The sequence below is a fragment of the Triticum urartu genome, chromosome 5A (assembly GCF_056163025.1).
Source record: "Triticum urartu cultivar PI428250 chromosome 5A, HENAU_Tu73, whole genome shotgun sequence".
Classification (NCBI taxonomy): domain Eukaryota; kingdom Viridiplantae; phylum Streptophyta; class Magnoliopsida; order Poales; family Poaceae; genus Triticum; species Triticum urartu.
This window is the reverse complement of record NC_141877.1, coordinates 60,013,027-60,035,071: the sequence shown is the minus strand read 5'-3', so window position 1 is coordinate 60,035,071 and position 22,045 is coordinate 60,013,027. Positions and strand designations below refer to the sequence as shown.

General features: G+C 43.3%; 1 pseudogene; it reads left to right on the top strand.

Annotated features, from left to right (window-relative positions):
* Positions 1–5,602: 5,602 nt before the first annotated feature.
* LOC147968028 (uncharacterized) overlaps positions 5,603–22,045 on the top strand; it is a 51,091-nt pseudogene continuing 34,648 nt past the window's right edge.

Here is a 22,045-nt window from a genome sequence, read left to right as displayed (position 1 = left end):
GTTCAATTCTAGAGATGAATGAGTAATGTTCACAAAAGTTAGCCAAACGAGTTTTAGAGCGAGTGATTCTCCCGGTTTGGATATCATTGTAGATTTGCTCCACGGGATGATCTTTAGCAATTCTTGCTCGAACTCGTGAAAGCTTTTGCTTGGGTCTTGGTTGAACATCTTCTTCATCTTGTTCTTCTTCTTGGCCTTCTTCATTGTTAGCATTGTCGTTCTCTTATCGTGGTGGAGAAGGAGGTTGTTGACGTTCGTCTTGGTGCACTTCCTCGTTTTCTTCATCTTGATGTGTCCCACTCGTGGATGCTTCCGTATCAACTCTTGCTTCACCTTGTCGTGAGGTAGAAGCTTCCACTTGGACGGACGAGGTACTCTCCTTCACCTCTGTTGGACGAATCTTGCCAATAGACAAGTCTTGGATTGCTTCCGAGGGATCTTTATCTCCTACATCAATTGGCAATTGCTCTACTTGCGAGCCGTTAGATTCATCAAACTTCACATCTACTGTTTCTTCAACCTTTCGGGTGAAATTGTTGTAGACACGGTATGTGTGAGAGTTTGAGCCATAACCAAGTAGGAAACCTTCATGAGACTTAGGAGCAAATTTAGAACGACGATGCTTATCAAGAATGTAGCACTTTGAGCCAATACTCGAAAGTATCCAACTTGGGGTTTGTTATCGGTGAGGAGCTCGTATGCCGTCTTGCCGAGTAGCTTGTGAAGATACAAGCGATTTGTTGCATGACAAGCTGTCTCAACCGCTTCCGCCCAAAAGTGTTTTGGCGTCTTGTACTCATCAAGCATCGTTCTTGCCATCTCTATAAGAGTCCGGTTCTTCCTCTCAACGACTCCATTTTGTTGAGGTGTGTATGTAGCTGAGAACTCATGTGCAATCCCTTCTTCGTCAAGAAAGGTGTCCACATTTGCGTTCTTGAACTCCGTCTCGTTGTCGCTCCGAACATTCTTGATCTTCACGTCAAATTGATTTTGGGCCTTCCTAGCAAAGTTTTTGAAGATCTTTTGGACCTGCGATTTGTCATCAAGAAAGAACACCCACGTAAATCTTGAAAAATCATCAACTATGACTAGACCAAATGAGTTACCACCGAGACTCTTGTAGGCATTTGGACCAAAAAGATCCATGTGAAGTATCTCGAGTGGTATTCTTGTGGTCATGATATTCTTAGCGCGATGACTTCCTCCAACTTGTTTCCCTGCTTGACAAGCACTACAAAGTCTATCCTTGTCAAATATGACATCGTTAACGCCAAGGATATGATTTCCTTTAATGAGTTTGTCAAGGTTTCGCATGCCCACATGGCCTAGCCTTCTATGCCACAACCAGCCTTTATAAGATTTAGCAATTAAGCAAGTTCTAGGTTGAGCCTTTTTAGTGAAATCAACAATGTAAAGATATCCTCTACTTATACCGGTAAAGACCATTTTATGATTATCTCTACGAAATACTTGGCAGTCTACTTCAGTAAATAGGACATTGAAACCGAAATCAGCAAGTCTAGATACTGAAAGTAAGTTGTGGCTAAGAGATTCAACGAGCATGACATTTTGTATAGAGCTATCATGTGACATGGCCACCTTACCAAGGCCAACCACCTTACCCTTTGAATTATCACCAAAAGTGACATACTTTCGAGGGCCGTCATTTCCAGCAAGCTCACGGAACATGTCTTTATCTCCGGTCATATGATCAGTACATCCACTATCAAGGACCCATTCCGTTCCTCCAGCCATGTAGCCGCGAAGATTTTCCATAAGACCAAAGTGTCTCATCGCATCATCGAGATCATAGTCACTATCATCATCATCCTCATCAGAGTATCCATGTTCAACATCATCTTGTGATTGGTCAATTCCTAGAGAGGGTAATTCATTAGATAAATGATCATTTCTATAGTTATCTTTATGAATTCTAATAACTCTGGAAATGATATTGCTAATGATTCCAACATCTCCTTTGGCACTCGTAAGATTAGTAAGCTCAAATAGACAATCACCAAATTTGGGATCATTGGAACTCATCTTAATTAAGGTAATAGACTTATGGAGGATTTCATCTAGATCTTTCAAGGAATAATTTGGAAAGAGTTCCTCAAGAAATTTCCATATGGTGTAGGCACACTTAAGAGTAGGCAAACACCCAATCAAGTTTCTAGGCAAGCCTCTAGTGATAAGATTTACAGTTCTAAGATTGCGAATCATGTCAATAGACTCATCAAGGGTAGGATGCAAAGGATCAACATGAGGTGCACAAGGGCTAGCAATATACTTGCTCAAATGATATTCATTGAAAATCTCAAGCATTTCATTTTTCCACTCATGAAAATATTCTCCATCAAGAATAGGCACTCTATGTCTAAGACTCCCCAAAGTAGACACATCCATCTTCCACCAAAGGTGTTTAAACCAAGGTAATGGAGACCAATGCTCTGATACCAATTGAAAGGATCGAGAAGAGGTGTCTAGATGGGGGGTGATTAGACACTAAGTACCAAAAGTTGCAGTTTTTAATTTCTTTAGGTTGAACTGGAGTTTTGGCACAAGTTTAAACACAATACATTTCAAGCAAGCATGCAAAGAGTATATGAGCAGCAGAAAGTAAAGCATGCAACTTGCAAGAATGTAAAGGGAAGGGTTTGGAGAATTCAAACGCAATTGGAGACACAGATGTTTTTGTCGTGGTTCCGATAGGTGGTGCTATCGTACATCCACGTTGATGGAGAATTCAACCCACGAAGGGTAACGGTTGCGCGAGTCCATGGAGGGCTCCACCCACGAAGGGTCCACGAAGAAGCAACCTTGTCTATCCCATCATGGCCATCGCCCACGAAGGACTTGCCTCACTAGTGGTAGATCTTCACGAAGTAGGCGATCTCCTTGCCCTTACAAACTCCTTGGTTCAACTCCACAATCTTGTCGGAGGCTCCCAAGTGACACCTAGCCAATCTAGGAGACACCACTCTCCAAGAAGTAACAAATGGTGTGTTGATGATGAACTCCTTGCTCTTGTGCTTCAAATGATAGTATCCCCAACACTCAACTCTCTCTCACAGGATATGGATTTGGTGGAAAGAAGATTTGAGTGGAAAGCAACTTGGGGAAGGCTAGAGATCAAGATTCATATGGTGGGAATGGAATATCTTGGCATCAACACATGAGTAGGTGGTTCTCTCTCAGAAAATGTGTATTGGAAGTGTAGGTATGTTCTGATGGCTCTCTCCATGAATGAAGAGTGGGTGGAGGGGTATATATAGCCTCCACACAAAATCTAACCGTTACACACAACTTGCCAATCTCGGTGGGACCGAATTGATAAACTCGGTCAGACCGATTCAGCAAATCTAGTGACCGTTAGGGTTTTCGGTGGGATCGACTGGATCAACTCGGTGGGACCGATGTGCTAGGGTTAGGGTAAATCCAAAACTCGGTTTGACCGATTACTCAAACTCGGTGGGACCGATTTGGGTAATAAGTGAAACAGAGAGTTGGCCAAGCAAACTCGGTGGGGCCAATTGCATATCTTGGTGGGACCAAAAATATTGCAATAGGTAATAGAGAGTTTGCAAGCCCATCTCGGTGAGACCGAGATCCCATCGGTGAGACCGAACTGATTAGGGTTTCTGGCAGTGGCTATGTCAACTGAACTCGGTGGCTTCGGATAGAAAGAATCGGTGGGGCCGAGTTTGACTTTTGGTTTAGGTCATATGTGGATGTGGGAAGGTAGTTGAGGGTTTTGGAGCATATCACTAAGCACTTTGAGCAAGCAAGCCATTACGCAACACCTCATCCCCTCTTGATAGTATTGGCTTTTCCTATAGACTCAATGTGATCTTGGATCACTAAAATAGAAAATGTAGAGTCTTGAACTTGAAGCTTGAGCTAATCCTTTGTCCTTAGCATCTTGAAGGGGTTCCACATCCTTTAGTTCATGCCACTTAATTTGTTGAACTTGTCTGAAACATACTAGGTAAACGTATTAGTCCAACAAGAGATATGTTGTCATTAATTATCAAAATCACCCAGGGAGCACTTGTTCTTTCATTCCCTTTACCCTTTTTCTTGAAACTGGTGGTCTTGTTGACCATCAACACTTGATGCTCCTTCTTGATTTCTACCTCCGCTGCCTTTAGCATTGCGAAGAGCTCGGGAATTGTCTTATTCATCCCTTGCATATTATAGTTTTCATCACAAAGCTCTTGTAGCTTGGTGGCAGTGATTGAAGAACTCCGTCAATGACACTATCAACAGGAAGATTAACTCCCAGTTGAGTCAAGTGATTATGATACCCAGACATTTTGAGTATATGTTCACTGACAGAACTATTCTCCTCCATCTTGCAGCTATAGAACTTATTGGAGACTTCATATCTCTCAATCCGGGCATTTGCTTGAAATATTAACTTCAACTCCTGGAACATCTCATATGCTCCATGACGTTCAAAACGTCATTGAAGTCCCGGTTCTAAGCCGTAAAGCATGGCACACTGAACTATTGAGTAGTCATGAGCTTTGCTCCGGCAGACATTCATAACATCTGGTGTTGCTCCTGCAGTAGGTTTGGCACTTAGCGGTGCTTCCAGAACGTAATTCTTCTGTGCAGCAATGAGGATAATCCTCAAGTTACGGACCCAGTCCCTGTAATTGCTACCATCATCTTTCAACTTTGCTTTATCAAGGAACGCATTAAAATTCAACGGAACAACAACACGGGCCATCTATCTACAACAACATAGACATGCAAAATACTATCAGGTACTAAGTTCATGATAAATTAAGGTTTAGTTAATCAAATTATTAAAGAACTCCCACTTAGATAGCATCCCTCTAATCATCTAAGTGATCACGTGATCCATATCAACTAAACCATGTCTGATCATCACGTGAGATGGAGTAGTTTTCAATGGTGAACATCAATATGTTGATAATATCTTCTATATGATTCACGCTCGACCTTTCGGTCTCCAGTGTTCTGAGGCCATATCTGCGTATGCTAGGCTCGTCAAGTTTAACCCGAGTATTCTGCATGTGCAAAACTCGCTTGCACCCGTTGTATGTGAACGTAGAGCTTATCACACCCGATCATCACGTGGTGTCTCGGCACAACGAACTTTCACAGTGGTGCATACTTAGGGAGAACACTTGTACCTTGAAATTTAGTGATAGATCATCTTATAATGCTACCGTCGATCTAAGCAAAATAAGATGCATAAAAGATAAACATCACATGCAATCAATATAAGTGATATGATATGGCCATCATCATCTTGTGCTTGTGATCTCCATCTCCAAAATTGCTTGTATGACCTGACTACATAAGTTTTCAGTTAGGTTTACCGTGAAGACACATATCTAATTTAAACTGTCTATTAGGTTTGTATATAGATGGTAGCTGAATATTACTTTCTCTGTAAATAAATATAAGAGTAGTGATCTAAACGCTCTTATATTTCTCTACGGAGGGAGTACTATATAGGGGTTTAGTACACACTCAGCAGGAGAGTTAACTAATGTCCCTTGTACATTCTTGAGGCCCAGCCACCCAATTCACCAAGTGCATGATATAGCATGGCTTTCCTCCTTAAATGCTTGTGCAGGTTTTCTATGAAAACATGGGGAAGAAGTCAGAGCCTAAGATTAAAAAGTGCGAGCAGTCTGAGAACTGGACCAGAGTTACCTTCAAGCCTGTTCTTGCCAAGTACAACATGACCGAGCTCGACAATGATGTCGTGGCACTCATGAGGAAGAGAGTAGTCGATATGGCAGGCACCCTTGGCAAAACCGTGAAGGTTGAGTTGAATGGTCAGAAGGTAGTAGCAAAAAGCTTCTCTGAGTACGTGCAACTCTATACTGACTCTGCTTCCAAAGTACCCGATCTACCAAGGTTTGGCATAGTTTTTGTGAGTTTGTGGGTGTGTCCATAAAAAGCTATCACTAGTAGAAAAAGGGCCATTTTTCCCGGTTCGTAAGGGCATTCTGTCCCGGTTTTGGAACCGGGACTAAAAGGTCGTTACTAATGCCTTTGGCCTTTAGTCCCGGTTCTTACACGAACCAGGACAGATGGGCCTCCACATGGCCGCTGCGGCCAGCCCAGGCAGGGGGGACTTTGGTCCCAGTTGATGACACCAACCGGGACCAAAAGGCGAGTTGAGGTTTTTTTTGAAAGGGGCTGGTTTAGGGGTTTTGGGGGTTAATTTAGGTTGTTATTAGCTAGCTAATATAAAAGTGTCCTCTCTTATATCTCTGTGCTTGGTTTACCAACGCTACTGTTATTCCTAAACATGGCTTAGATTGAAGTGAAGGCAACATGTGGTGCATGTCGAAAATAATACTAATCCTAACTTGATCAAGTTTGGATTGTACTACTTTCGACATACGCCACATGCATGTTGCCTTCACTTCAATCCAATCCATGTTCATTTCACCCGCTAATATATAATAACTCTTCATGCTCACATCATGCATCATCATATATAATAACAAGTCTACTAATCATCATCATACAACTTGCGATCATATATAATAACAAGTCTACTAACCATCATCATGCATGTACTTGTGTGACGCCCCCGATTCAATCATACACTAATCATACACGCAAACGTGTACGATCAAGATCAGGGACTCACGGGAAGATATCACAACACAACTCTACAAATAAAAATAAGTCATACAAGCATCATATTACAAGCCAGGGGCCTCGAGGGCTCGAATACAAGAGCTCGATCATAGACGAGTCAGCGAAGGCAACAATATCTGAGTACAGACATAAGTTAAACAAGTCTGCCTTAAGAAGGCTAGCACAAACTGGGATATAGATCGAAAGAGGCACAGGCCTCCTACTTGGGATCCTCCTAATCTACTCCTGGTCGTCGTCAGCGGCCTGCACATAGTAGTAGGCACCTCCGGTGTAGTAGGAGTCATCGTCGACGGTGGCGTTTGGCTCCTGGACTCCAACGTCTGGTCGCAGCAATCGAGTATAGAAAGGGGGGAAAGAGGGAGCAAAGCAACCGTGAGTACTCATTCAAAGTACTCGCAAGCAAGGAGCTACACTACATATGTATGCATTAGTATCCAATGGAATAAGGGTATCATATGTGGACTGAACTGCAGAATGCCGGAATAAGAGGGGGATAGCTAGTCCTTTCGAAGACTACGCTTCTGGTAACCTCCATCTTGCAGCAGAAGAAGAGAGTAGATGGTAAGTTCACCAAGTAGTATCGTGTAGCATAATCCTAACCAATGATCCTCCCTTCGTCGCCCTGTGAGAGAGCGATCACCGGTTGTATCTGGCACTTGGAAGGGTGTGTTTTATTAAGTATCTGGTTCTAGTTGTCATAAGGTCAAGGTACAACTCCAAGTCGTCCTGTTACCGAAGATCACGGCTATTCGAATAGATTAACTTCCCTGCAGGGGTGCACCACATAACCCAACACGCTCGATCCCATTTGGCCGGACACACTTTCCTGGGTCATGCCCGGCCTCGGAAGATCAACACGTCGCAGCCCTACCTAGGCACAACAGAGAGGTCAGCACACCGGTCTAAATCCTATGGCGCAGGGGTCTGTGCCCATCACCCATTGCACACCTGCATGTTGCGTACGCGGCCGGTGAGCAGACCTAGCAACCTCCATTACAAAGGAAGTTGCGTTACGCGGTCCAACCCGGTGCGCGCCGCTCAGTCGCTGATGTCACGAAGGCTTCGGCTGATACCACGACGTCGAGTGCCCATAACTGTCCCCGCATAGATGGTTAGTGCGTATAGGCCAGTAGCCAGACTCAGATCAAATACCAAGATCTCGTTAAGCGTGTTAAGTATTCGCGAACGCCGACCAGGGCCAGGCCCACCTCTCTCCTAGGTGGTCTCAACCTGCCCTGTCGCTCCACCTCAAAGTAACAGTCGGGGGCCGTCGGGAACTCAGGCCCACCACTACCTGGATGGAGCCACCTGCCCCTTCAGCCCCCATCTCCAAACAGTATCACCGGTAATGTAACAGTGTAAAGTATACAAAATATGCCCGTGATCACCTCCCGAAGTGATCATGGCCCAGTAGTATAACATGGCAGACGGACAAGAGTGTAGGGCCACTGATGATAATCTAGCATCCTATACTAAGCATTTAGGATTGCAGGTAAGGTATCAACAGTTGTAGCAACAATCACAGGCTATGCATCAGAATATGATTAACGGAAAGCACTAACATGCTACACTACTCTAATGCAAGCAGTATAGAGGAGAGTAGGACATATCTGGTGATCAAGGGGGGGGGCTTGCCTGGTTGCTCTGGCAAGAAGGGGTCGTCAACACCGTAGTCATACTGGGTAGCAGCGGCATCGGTCTCGGTGTCTAGCGAGAGAAGAGGGGGAAGAAACAATGAATACAATGCAAACAGATGCGCAACGATGCATGACAAAGCAAAGCGTGATGCTAGGTGTGCCCTAACGCGGTATGAGGTGATACCGATGAAGGGGGGAAACATCCGGGAAAGTATCCCCGGTGTTTCGCGTTTTCGGGCAGAGGAGCCGGAGGGGGAAAGTCGCGTGTTTGCTATGCTAGGGCTGGGTGGCAGACGAATGAGCTGCGTATCCGGATTTGTCTCGTCGTTCTGAGCAACTTTCATGTACAAAGTTTTTACATCCGAGTTATGGATTATTTTATATTAAAATTTAAAGATTAAAATGATTTTCTAATTTCAGGATTTAATTTAATTCGAAATTAAATTTGTATTTAAATGCTATGGGTACACAGGAAGTGTACCCAGATTGTGTCTAAGGGGCTGACAGGTGGGGCCCTGGTCAAATGTCCAGTCAGCGTTTGACTGGACCGTTGACTGGTCAAAAGGGGCCCATGGGACCCGCATGTCATTGACTGGGTTATCCCAGTCAGCGGTTCGACTGGTCAATGGGACCCATGTGTCATTGATACATGTTTTACTAAACATCACTTGATTAACTAATCTGGTTGATTAGGTTATTAAGCAGGCTAATTAAGTTAACTAATTAACTTACTAGCTAATTAATTAATTAATTAATTAATTTAACAATATTTATTTATTTAATCTTTTTTTATGTTTTATTTTTGGGCGTGGGGCCCATCTGTCATAGGCACAGGGGGCGGTTAATGGGCGCTGAGCACGCGGGTTTCGGGCGTTGCGGGCGTGGGGCATCGCCCGAACGGCCAGTCATGCGAGGCTGGCCCCGGATGCGGGCGCGCGGCCAGGAGGCGGAGCGTGGCCAGACGGGGGGGGTCGTCGACAGGGAGGCGACGGCGAGCAGCGGTGGAGGCGGGGCGGCGTGGCAATAGCGGAAGGAGGCGGCGAGCGCAGTAGGATAGCGAGGCCAGGTGCCTCGTCGGGCGCGCAGAATGCGCCGGTGGCCATAGCCTGGGAGTGCGAGGAGGCAGCAGGGCGGGTAAGCGCGGCCTGGAGCTGGGGCATGTCGCGCGGGTGCCGTGTGCGTGCAAGGGATGAGGGAGCCGCGGGGGGGGGGGGGAGAGGGTGCGGCCAGGGCGCGTGCACGGGCAGGGGACGGCGCGGCGGAGCGAGTGTAGCAGCAGTAGTGGCTGCAATAGACGGCGACAAGGGTGCGCGGCGTGGGTGTGCGCAGGGCTCATTCGAACGCCACTAGGTGGGTGTGGTGAGTGTCGGCGGTGACTAACGGCGGGAGACAGAGGAGAGAGGGGGGGCTTGCTCACGTCCGTTGCAGGGGAACAGGCAGCGAGGCTCGATGGAGCCATCGGGGAGGAGGACGAGGAGGTCCGGCGTGGAGGAGACGAGGACGACGGGGCGGCGTCGGGGAGGCGGGCGCAGTCCGGGTGGGAAGGAGGACGGGGATGCGGTGAAGGAGGTTGGGAGCCGCGAGGAGGCCGGGGGTGGCGGTGCTTGGCGCCGGCGGGCGGCGGCGTCTGGGGAGCGGCGGCTCGAGTGTCGGGCGCCCGCTCCATTGAGCGTGCGTGCATGCGGCGACGCGGGTGAGGGGACGAGGGGAACGGTGGTGGGGATCGAGTGGAGTGGGGGTAGGTGGAGTTAGGGTTTCGGGATTGGGGGTGGCCTAAGTAGGCCAGGGGGTGGGCCGGCAGGCCACTCGGCCACACGGCCAACTGGGCCAAGGCCCAGTCGGAGGGGGGGGGTAAGGTTGTTTTCCTTTATTTTATCTTTGTTTTATTTTATATTTCTGTTTTACTGTTTTTATTTTAGTTTCCTTTTGAATTTGGTTTTATAAACTACACCACTGGTTCCTAATTTAGTTTTAATAAGTATGCCACTGCCCCATAAGTTTTTAGCAATAAAACAAATAGTTTAATATTTTATCAAATTGAAAAGGGTAGTTAGTTAAATGTTTTGCTGCTGTTTTAAATATTTTAGTGAACTTAAACCTTTTATAAAATTGTGGTTTCTTCACCAATATTTAATATGGATTATTTGGCACACTCCGAACATTTTAGTTTTAATATTTGAAAACTTTTATTGTTTGCTTGATTTCGAATTTGAATTCGAACCGTTTTCGAACTAACGCGAGATTAGCAACAGTAATCAAGGTGATGTGGCATCATTAGCAAAGGTTCACTGTAGCCTAATTAACCAGGCGTCACAACTCGTTATTAATAACAAGTCATACGATCATCATCCTCATAGTCATCGAACCAACCCTACTTAATTGTTCTTAGCACATGATCATCAGTATTAGGTAGAACCTAAATACCCTCTTTAAGGTAAAATAGTATATAACAATATAGACTCTGACTCTCCATTATGGAGAATGGAGATCATCCTGTCTCTAGTTCTTGCGCTTCACTTCCTTTTGCTTCCAAGAACCTCCTTATGACTGTCCATACATTTTTTCCATCCTTTGATTTGCATCTCTCCATTTCTTTTAGAAATCCGGTATGGACAGTTGAGATTTGTAGGATGACCTGGTTGTATGTTCAAAACATTAAGGCTACCTTTCTGATACATCAAATGAGGCACACAATTCTCTGGGATTATCTATTGAAAAACATATTAATAACTTCATAGTTAGCAATGATGTACTAGTTTTAGAAGTATGCAAAATATGCACGGATGTCGTAATAGTAAAAAATCTTACCAGGGTATCTCCATGGTAGTTACCGTAGTTCAACACGTGCACTAGTGGCACGTATTGACCATAATGTTGAGGAGTTTGATTGTAGATATTGTAATTCTCAATATCAGTACAAAATCCGACCAGATGATTTTTTCCATAGAGACAACAATGGTTTTGTCTACCATCTTCCGCACATTCTTTCAAGAATGAAAATAAGATGTCAATGGAAATAAGCTGTCAACTATTTTGAAATAAACAATATAAATTAGCTAAGAACTATATTTGAGAAACTCACATAGCGGTAGAATTGAAGGCGTATCAACAAGGACCCAAATGTCCATATTGTCTTGCTCGATTTCAGGATCACCAAGATCCATGGTGACAAGCATACCGTCATCAAAACCATACATCTTGCAAAGTGCTTCCCATTGTTTGCAACCATAATGGGTTACGCTCTCAGAATTGTACATCTTTACTTCAAAATCCACACCATGATGAGTCCTTAGGTGAATTTTCTTTGTTTCAAAACTTTCATGGTCTTCAAAACCCATCCTCTCCAAGACATAGCGTCTTGCATGGCATGGGATAAGCTATTCGAATTGTAAAAGATGAAAAGTACATGTTGAAATATTTGAAGTCATGCTTAATTAAGAAAAAAATAACACTTGTCGTCGTTGCGTACCGTTTCAACATCGAAGGTCTCCTCTAGCTTAATGCTGAATCGCCGATCTTCGTCTAGGTGAGGTCTGTCGCACAGACCTCGGCCGTCGTGGCACCAGCCGCACTCCCCCGGTAGACTTTCGTCGTCCGAGTACGACATTTCCTATGTTCATAATTCAAATATTAAACGTCTACAATCAAATATATGTACTAAAAAACCTAAGTTAGATCATTATTGTTCATCACGGGTTGACTATCGGTCTGTCTAGTCTTTTCTTGAAAACTCTCAACACGGGAATGAAGGAGAAGCTACCCCCATATATGGTGGAGACTCAACAAACTTAAAGTCAACACGAGCACTCACATTATAGGACTCATATTGACATGGAGATTTGGCTTGTCTCACCTCGAGGTTGAAGGAAATATGCCCTAGAGGCAATAATAAAGTTATTATTTATTTCCTTATTTCATGATAAATGTTTATTATTCATGCTAGAATTGTATTAACCGGAAACATAATACATGTGTGAATATATAGACAAACATAGTGTCACTAGTATGCCTCTACTTGACTAGCTCGTTAATCAAAGATGATTAAGTTTCCTAACCATAGACATGTGTTGTCATTTGATTAAGGGGATCACATCATTAGGAGAATGATGTGATTGACTTGACACGTTTCGTTAGCTTAGCACTTGATCGTTTAGTATGTTGCTATTGCTTTCTTTATGACTTATACATGTTCGTATGACTATGAGATTATGCAACTCCCGTTTATCGGAGGAACACTTTGTGTGCTACCAAACGTCACAATGTAACTAGGTGATTATAAAGGTGCTCTACAGGTGTCTCCGAAGGTACTTATTGGGCTGGTGTATTTCGAGATTAGGATTTGTTACTTTGATTGTCGGAGAGGTATCTCTGGGCCCACTCGGTAATACACATCACTTAAGCCTTGCAAGCATTGCAACTAATGAGTTAGTTGCGCGATGATGTAGTACGGAACTAGTAAAGAGACTTGCCGGTAACGAGATTGAACTAGGTATTGAGATACCGACGATCGAATCTCGGGCAAGTAACATACCGATGACAAAGGGAACAACGTATGTTGTTATGCGGTTTGACCGATAAAGATCTTCGTAGAATATGTAGGAGACAATATGAGCATCCAGGTTTCGCTATTGGTTATTGACCGGAGACGTGTCTCGGTCATGTCTACATAGTTCTCGAACCCGTAGGGTCCGCATGCTTAAAGTTGGATGACGGTTATATTATGAGTTTGTGTGTTTTGATGTACCGAAGGTAGTTCAGAGTCCCGGATGAGATCGGGGACATGACGAGGAGTCTCATAATGGCCGAGACGTAAAGATCGATATATTGGACGACTATATTCGGACATCGGAAAGGTTCCGAGTGGTTCGGGTATTTTTCGGAGAACGAGGAGTTACGGGAATACGGGGGAAGAAGTATATGGGCGTTATTGGGGTTTAGGGGAGAGAGAGAGGTAGGCCGCACCCCCCCCCAATGACTAGTCTGAATTGGACTAGGGGGAGGGGCGGCGCCCCTCCTTCCTTCTCTTCCCTCTTCCCCTTCCTTGTCTCCTACTCCTACTACTTGGAAGGGGAGAAATCCTACTCCCGATGGGAGTAGGACTCCTCCAGGGCGCGCCATAGGGGCCGGACCTCTCCCCCTCCACTCCTTTATATACGTGACCAGGGCACCCGATAGAGACAATAATTGATCCCTTGGATCTCTTAGCCGTGTGCGGTGCCCCTCTCCACCATAGTCCACCTCGATAATATCGTAGCGGTGCTTAGGCGAAGCCCTGCGACGATAGAACATCAACATCGTCACCATGCCGTCGTGCTGACGGAACTCTACCTCAAAGCTTGAGTGGATCGGAGTTCGGGGGATGTCATCGAGTTGAATGTGTGCAGAACTCGGAGGTGTCGTGCGTTCGGTACTTGATCGGTCGGATCGTGAAGACGTACGACTACATCAACCGCGTTGTGCTAATGCTTCCGCTTTCAGTCTACGAGGGTACGTGGACACACTCTCCCCTCTCGTTGCTATGCATCACCATGATCTTGCGTGTGCGTAGGATTTTTTTGGAAATTACTATGTTCCCCAACAGTGGCATCCGAGCCAGGTTTTATGCATTGATGTTATATGCACGAGTAGACCACAAGTGAGTTATGCGTGATACAAGTCATATTGCTTACCAGCATGTCATACTTTGGTTCGGCGGTATTGTTGGATGAAGCGCCCCGGACCAACCGTCGTATCTATAATTTTTGATTGTTCCATGCCAATATTCTACAACTTTCATATACTTTTGGCAACTTTTTATACTATTTTGGGACTAACATATTGATCCAGTGCCAGTGTCAGTTTTTGTTTGTTGCATGTTTTTTGTTTCGCAGAATATTGCTACCTCTTGAGCTTGCGTTGGATTTCCCCGAAGAGGAAGGGATGATGCAGCAGAGTAGCGTAAGTATTTCCCTCAGTTTTAGAGAACCAAGGTATCAATCTAGTAGGAGGTCACGCTCAAGTCCCTCGTACCTGCACAAAACGATAGCTACTCGCAACCAATGCGAGTAAGGGTTATCAATCCCTTCACGGTCACTTATGAGAGTGAGATCTGGTAGATATAATATTTTTGGTATTTTTGGTATAGAGATGCAAAGTGAAAAGTAAAAGGCAAAGTAAAAAGCAAAGCAAGATTAAAGTGACGGAGATTGATATGATGAGAATAGACCCGGGGGCCATAGGTTTCACTAGTGGCTTCTCTCAAGAGCATAAGTATTCTACGGTGGGTGAACAAATTATTGTTGAGCAATTGACAGAATTGAGCATAGTTATGAGAATATCTAGGCATGATCATGTATATAGGCATCCCGTCCGTGACAAGTAGACCGAAACAATTCTGCATCTACTACTATTACTCCACTCATCGACCGCTATCCAGCATGCATCTAGAGTATTAAGTTAAAAACAGAGTAACGCTTTAAGCAAGATGACATGATGTAGAGAGATAAATTCATGCAATATGAAATAAACCCCATCTTGTTATCCTCGATGGCAACGATACAATACGTGCCTTGCTGCCCCTTCTGTCACTGGGAAAGGACACCGCAAGATCGAACCCAAAGCTAAGCACTTCTCCCATGGCAAGAACTACCAATCTAGTTGGCCAAACCAAACGGATAATTCGAAGAGACTTGCAAAGATAACCAATCATACATAAAAGAATTCAGAGAAGATTCAAATATTATTCATAGATAGACTTGATCATAAACCCACAATTCATCGGTCTCAACAAACACACCGCAAAAAGAAGATTACATCGAATAGATCTCCACAAGAGAGGGGGAGAACTTTGTATTGAGATCCAAAAAGAGAGAAGAAGCCATCTAGCTACTAACTATGGACCCGAAGGTCTGAGGTAAACTACTCACACTTCATCGGAGAGGCTATGATGATGTAGAAGCCCTCCGTGATGACGGCCCTCTCCGGCGGAGCTCCAGAACAGGCCCCAAGATGGGATCTCGTGGATACAGAAAGTAGCGGCAGTGGAATTAGGTTTTTGGCTCCTGTTCTATTTGTTTGGGGGTACGTAGGTATATATAGGAGGAAGGAGTACGTCGGTGGAGCACCGAGGGGCCCACGAGGCAGGGGGCGCGTCCTAGGGGGGCGCCCTCCACCCTCGTGATCGCCTCTCTGATGCCTTGGCGTAGGGTCCAAGTCTCCTGGATCACGTTCGGTGAGAAAATCACGTTCCTGAAGGTTTCATTCCGTTTGGACTCCGTTTGATATTCCGTTTCTTCGAAACACTGAAATAGGCAAAAAAACAACAATTCTGGGCCGGGCCTCCGGTTAATAGGTTAGTCCCAAAAATAATATAAAAGTGGAAAATAAAGCCCAATATAGTCCAAAACAGTAGATAATATAGCATGGAGCAATCAAAAATTATAGATACGTTGGAGACGTATCAAATATCCATATCAAACGGAGTCCAAGTGGGATAAAAACTGATGGAGATTTTTTTGGAATATATATGATTTTTGGGAAGAAAAATCCACGCGAGATGGTGCCCGAGGGAGGCACGAGGCAGGGGGCGCGCCCCACCCCCCTGGGCGCGCCCCTGACCCTCGTGGCCACCCCGTAAGGAGGTTGGTGCCCTTCTTTCGCCGCAAGAAAGCTAATATCCGGATAGAGATCGTGTTAAAATTTCAGCCCAATCGGAGTTACGGATCTCCGGGAATATAAGAAACGGTGAAAGGGAAGAATCTAGGAACGCGGAAACATAGAGGGACAGAGAGACAGATCCAATCTTGAAGGGGCTCTCGCCCCTCCCATGCCATGGAGGCCATGGACCAGAGGGGAAAACCTTCTCCCATCTAGGGAGAAGGTCAAGGAAGAAGAAGAAGGAGGGGCCCCTCTCCCCCTCTCTTCCGGTGGCGCTGGAACACCGCCGGGGCCATCATCATCACCGCAATCTTCACCAATAACTTCACCGCCATCATCACCAACTCTTCCCCCCTCTATGCAGCGGTGTAACCTCTCTCTTACCCGCTGTAATCTCTACTTAAACATGGTGCTCAACGCTATATATTATTTCCCAATGATGTATGGCTATCCTATGATGTTTGAGTAGATCCGTTTTGTCCTAATGGTTAATTGATGATCGTGATTGGTTTGAGTTGCATGTTTTATTATTGCTGCTGTCCTATGGTGCTCTCCATGTCGCGCAAGCGTGAGGGATTCCCGCTGTAGGGTTTGCAATATGTTCATGACTTTCTTATGGTGGGTGGCGTGAGTGACAGAAGCACAGACCCGAGTAAGTAGGTTGTTTGCATATGGGATAAAGAGGACTTGATACTTTAATGCTATGGTTGGGTTTTACCTTAATGATCTTTAGTAGTTGCGGATGCTTGCTACAGTTTCAATCATAAGTGCATATGATCCAGGTAGAGAAAGTGTGTTAGCTTATGCCTCACCCTCATATAAAATTGCAACAATGATTACCTGTCTAGTTGTCGGTTGCCTAGGGACAAATAACTTTCTCATAACAAAAAGCTCTCTACTAAAACTAATTTAGTCGTGTCTTTATCTAAACAGCCCCTATTTTTTATTTACACGCTCTTTATTACCTTGCAAACCTATTCAACAACACCTACAAAATACTTCTAGTTTCTTGTTCTAGGTAAAGCGAACGTGAAGCGTGCGTAGAGTTGTATCGGTGGTCGATAGAACTTGAGGGAATATTTGTTCTGCCTTTAGCTCCTCGTTGGGTTCGACACTCTTACTTATCAAAAACTGTTGCGATCCCCTATACTTGTGGGTTATCAAGAACTTTTTCTGGCACCGTTGCCGGGGAGCAATAGCGTGGGGTGAATATTCTCGTGTGTGCTTGTTTGTTTTATCAATAAGTAATTTTTATTTGTTGTTCTTAGTTGTTATTTATCTTTAGTTATGGATATGGAACACGAAATACTAAAAAATTAGGTGTACTTGCTGCTCATGGAGATGAGGAACCTCCTAAAACCCTTGATGGTCGTTATGTGACAGATATTATGTACTACTTTGATAATATAGAGAAAACCCCATTCAATTTGGTAATGGGAGACACGTTGGATCAACATGAATACTTTAGGGATTATCGCTTGACTCAAAAAGGGAAACTATTATGGGATCAAATTTATATGTTGTATTGGTATGCTAGGCAACTATGCTTGAGATATGATTATACTTGTTGCTCTAGGATGAAGGCTCCACACCTTCCCTTTTCATGTGAATTTAATGATAATGAAACTTTGGCTTCTTATGCTAGAGGTATATATAACTACTATGATGTGGAACAAATAGAAGAATTTGTTGCTTTTAAGGGTGCTCATGAAATTAAATCTTTGTTTGAAAAGTATGAAGCTTTTGATGATGATGTTTATAGGCCTGTAAATTTTGCTATATTGAAATATTGCTATGAGAATTATGAATACAATTCCTATATTGATGCACTTATTGAGAAAGTCTCCGCTGTCCAAGAAGAGACTAATATTCTGCAGGAGTCTATGGAAGAAGAAATTGACGAAACTGTGAGCTCATTGGATGAAAAAGATGAGGAGGAGAGCGAAGAACAAAAGGAGGAAGAGCGGATTGATCACCCATGCCCACCTTCTAATGAGAGTAACTCTTGAACTCATACATTGTTTAATTCCCCTTCATGCTTACCGAAGGATGAATGCTATGATAATTGCTATGATCCCGTTGATTCTTTTGAAATATCCCTTTTTGATGATGCTTGCTATGCTTGTGGCCAAGATGCCAATATGAATTATGCTTATGGAGATGAACTTGCTATAGTTCCTTATGTTAAACATGAAATTGTTGCTATTTCACCCATGCATGATAGTCCTATTATCTTTTTGAATTCTCCCAACTACACTATATCGGAGAAGTTTACCCTTATTAAGGATTATATTGATGGGTTGCCTTATACCGTTACATATGATGATTTTGATAAATATAATATGCATGTGCTTGCTGCTCCTACTTGCAATTATTATGAGAGAGGAACTATATCTCCACCTCTCTATGTTTCCAATATGATAAAATTGCAAGAAACTATTTATACTATGCATTGGCCTTTACTATGTGTGCATGAATTGTTCTTTTATGACATGCCGATGCATAGGAAGAGAGTTAGACTTCATCATTACATGATATATGTTGCTTTGTGCTCACTACTAAATTACAAATCATTGCTAATTAAAATTGGCTTTGATATACCTTGGGATCCGGGTGGATTCACTACTTGAGCACTATATGCCTAGCTTAATGGCTTTAAAGAAAGCGCTGCCAGGGAGACAACCCAGAAGTTTTAGAGAGTCATTTATATCTGTTGAGTTCTTTAATATAGTTTAAAAACAACAAAAATAAAGAGGGGAACCCGAAACTTTTCAAAAAGAAAAGCGAAAGTGAGAAAGACAAGCATTGTTGAAGTGGGAGCTAGCCTTGAACTTTGTTCATGCTCACGGAAACTTTGTGAATCTTTATTACAAAAACTTTTCAACAAAAATAATTATCCCCTTATACAATTCCATTGTATTATTAAAATAATGTGCCAAGATTTGCCTTTAGGATGTTTACTTTGCTTGTTGGTTTGTACGGTGCAGGACATAAACTTTGGCTGTAGTGCACAATTTTACATTTTTTACTGGAACGTCAAATGGTTCTGATTCTTTTTTCACTGTATTTCTATACAAATTGTTTATGTTTCCTAATTTTGGAAGAATTTTTCAAGTATCATAAGTATGGTGAATGTTCAGATTATTACAGACTGTTCTGTTTTAGACAGATTCTGTTTTTGATGCATAGTTTGCTTGTTTTGATGAAACTATCGATTTATATCAGTGGATTAAGCCATGTAAAAGTTATACTACAATAGCTATAATGCAAAAAACAAAATATGAATTGGTTTGCAACAGTACTTAGAGTGGTGATTTGCTTTATTATACTAACAGATCTTACTGAGTTTTCTGTTGAAGTTTTGTGTGGATGAAGTGTTCAATGATCGAGAAGGTCTCGATGTGATAAGAAGGAAGAGAGGCAAGAGCTCAAGCTTGTGGATTCCCTAGGCAACCCAAGTAAATAGTCAAGGAGACTCAAGCATCTAAGCTTGGGGATGCCCCGGAAGGCATCCCCTCTTTCTTCAACAAGTATCGGTATGTTTTCGGATTCGTTTCATTCATGTGATATGTGCAATCTTGGAGAGTCTTTTGCATTTAGTTTTCATTTTTCTTTTATGCACCATGCTGGTATGAGATAGTCCTTGGTTTATTTATAGAATGCTCTATGCACTTCACTTATATCTTTTGAGTATGGCTTTATGGAATGCTTCATGTGCTTCACTTATATCATTTGAAGTTTGGATTGCATGTTTCTCTTTACATAGAAAACCGCCATTTGTAGAATGCTCTTTTGCTTCACTTAGATTTGTTAGAGCGTGGGCATCTCTTTTGTAGAAATAATTAAACTCTCTTTCTTCACTTATATATATTTAGAGAGATGACAGGAACTGGTCATTCACATGGTTAGTCATAAAATCCTACATAAAACTTGTAGATCACTGAATATGATATGTTTGATTACTTGCAATAGTTTTGCGATATAAAGATGGTGATATTAGAGTCATGCTAGTGGGTAGTTGTGGATTATTAGAAATACTTGTGTTGAGGTTTGTGATTCCCGTAGCATGCACGTATGGTGAACCGTTATGTAACGAAGTCGGAGCATGAGGTATTTATTGATTGTCTTCCTTATGAGTGGCGGGCGGGGACGAGCGATGGTCTTTTCCTACCAATCTATTCCCCTAGGGGCATGCGTAGTAGTACTTTGCTTCGAGGGCTAATAAACTTTTGCAACAAGTATGTGAGTTCTTTATGAATAATGTTGAGTCCATGGATTATATGCACTCTCACCATTCCATCATTGCTAGCCTCTTCGGTACTGTGCATTGTCCTATCTCACCTCGAGAGTTGGTGCAAAATTCGCCGGTGCTTCCAAACCCCGTGATATGATACGCTCTATCACACATAAGCCTCCTTATATCTTCCTAAAAACAGCCACCATACCTACCTATCATGGCATTTCCATAGCCATTCCGAGATATATTGCATGCAACTTCCATCATCATCATATACATGACTTGATCATTCATTGTCATATTGCTTTGCATGATCGTAAGATAGCTAGCATGATGTTTCCATGGCTTGTCCGTTTTTTGATGTCATTGCTACGCTAGATCATTGCACATCCCGGTACACCACCGGAGGCATTCATATAGAGTCATATCTTTGTTCTAGTATTGAGTTGTAATATTGAGTTGTAAGTAAATAAAAGTGTGATGATCATCATTATTAGAGCATTGCCCGAAGAAAAAAAGGGGGCCAAAGAAGCCTGCAAAAAAAGAAAATAAAAAAATAAAAAAAGGAAAAGGGGGCAATGTTACTATCCCTTTACCACACTTGTGCTTCAAAGTAGCACCATGTTCTTCATATAGAGAGTCTCTTGAGTTATCACTTTCATATACTAGTGGGAATTTTCATTATAGAACTTGGCTTGTATATTCCAACGATGGGCTTCCTCAAATGCCCTAGGTCTTCATGAGCAAGCAAGTTGGATGCACACCCACTTAGTTTCAGTTTGAGCTTTCATATACTTATAGCTCTAGTGCATCAGTTGCATGGCAATCCCTACTCCTCACATTGACATCAATTGATGGGCATCTCCATAGCCCGTTGATTAGCTGCGTCGATGTGAGACTTTCTCCCTTTTTGTCTTCTCCACACAACCTCCACCATCATATTCTATTCCACCTATAGTGCTATGTCCATGGCTCACGCTCATGTATTGCGTGATGGTTGAAAAAGCTGAAGCGCGTTAAAAAGTCTGAACCAATTGCTCGGCTTGTCATCGGGGTTGTGCATGATTTGAATATTTTGTGTGGTGAAGACGGAGCATAGCCAGACTATATGATTTTGTAGGGATAACTTTCTTTGGCCTTGTTATTTTGAAAAGAAATGATTGCTTTATTAGTAGGCTTGAAGTATTATTGTTTTTATGTCAAATGATAGACTATTGCTTTGAATCACTCGTATCTTAATATTCATGCCATGATTAGATACATGATCAAGATTATGCTAGGTAGCATTCCACATCAAAAATTATCTTTATTATCATTTACCTACTCGAGGACGAGCAGGAATTAAGCTTGGGGATGCTGATGCGTCTCCGTCTTATCTATAATTTTTTATTGTTGCATGCCAATATTCTACAACTTTCATATGCTTTTGGCAACTTTTTATACTATTTTTGGGACTAACATATTGATCCAGTGCCCAGTGCCAGTTCCTGTTTGTTGCATGTTTTTTGTTTCGCAGAATATCCATATCAAACGGAGTCCAAACGGGATAAAAACTAACGGAGATTTTTTTGGAATATATATGTTTTTAGGAAGAAAAATCCACGCGAGACGGTGCCCGAGGGAGGCACGAGGCAGGGGGGCGCGCCCCACCCCCCTGGGCGCGCCCCTGACCCTCGTGGCCACCCCGTAAGGTGGTTGGTGCCCTTCTTTCGCCGCAAGAAAGCTAATATCCGGATAGAGATCGTGTTAAAATTTCAGCCCAATCGGAGTTACGGATCTCTGGGAATATAAGAAACGGTGAAAGGGAAGAATCTGGGAACGCAGAAACAGAGAGGGACAGAGAGATAGATCCAATCTCGGAGGGCCTCTCGCCCCTCCC